This window comes from Numida meleagris, chromosome 7 (assembly GCF_002078875.1).
Source record: "Numida meleagris isolate 19003 breed g44 Domestic line chromosome 7, NumMel1.0, whole genome shotgun sequence".
NCBI lineage: Eukaryota > Metazoa > Chordata > Aves > Galliformes > Numididae > Numida > Numida meleagris.
The window spans coordinates 19,752,897-19,753,839 of record NC_034415.1 but is presented as its reverse complement, the minus strand read 5'-3'; positions in this window follow the sequence as shown (position 1 = coordinate 19,753,839).

Here is a 943-nt window from a genome sequence, read left to right as displayed (position 1 = left end):
TACATTTTGCTCCCTCCATAAAACCATTCCTGTGAGCCGAGCACTTCCTGCATGGAAAGAGCGTAGTGTACTTAAGAAAAAAAAAAATGGAAAAGAAAGAAGGTGTTTTTAAGCAGCCCGGGCAGCCCAGCAATAACCACTTGTAACCAGGCACAGAGATAAGTCAATTGCTGCGGAGGACCTCCGTAATCTCAAATTAAATTTGTCATTTCTCTTAACATTTACTTTGAAAAATGAACAGCGGTGGTTCTACAAGAGAATAAGGAAGCTGTATTTGCCATCCCCGCTCACGGCAGCCGTCCTCAGAGAGCTCTACAACAGCAAATATCCAACGTTGCCTACGCTAGCAGCGTTGGTTATCCGGTTATCCTCGGTCTAAATCACTCCTTATAGCTCAATTCTACACTCGACGCTGGCAACGCAACTTCATTTGCTTACATGTGAGATCAGCACAGCACTCCGTAACGCCGTACCGCAGCTGCCCTGGTCAGTCTCCTGGAAACACGGCGCATCCTTACACCAGGAGAGCAGAAACACTTCCCCGTATTCCACGTACTCACGCCGGGCACTCGCACCGCTCCAAGTTGGCTCCCAGGAGCACTCTCCCACAGCACCCGGACGGCGGGCGCTCGCTCTGCCGCGAGCCCAGGGCACCGGCCCGAGCCCCGAGCCGCTCGCACCGAGCCCAGCGCCGCGCCCAACAGGTCGCAGCTCCCCCCAGCCCGGCGGCAGCCTCGGGGACTCCACGCTGAATCCGTGTTTTTTTCCCGCTGGTGCCGGGACCTCCCCCCCGCCCGCAGCGCGGGGCCCTTTGTTCTCGCACCCGGGGCCCCGCACCCCGCGCTCTCCCCGGGGGCACGGCGCGCCCCGCGCCCGCTGCAGCGCCCTCCGTGCTCCGAGGGCAGCACCGCACCGCCCGGCAACGCCGCGAGCGGCTCTCGCC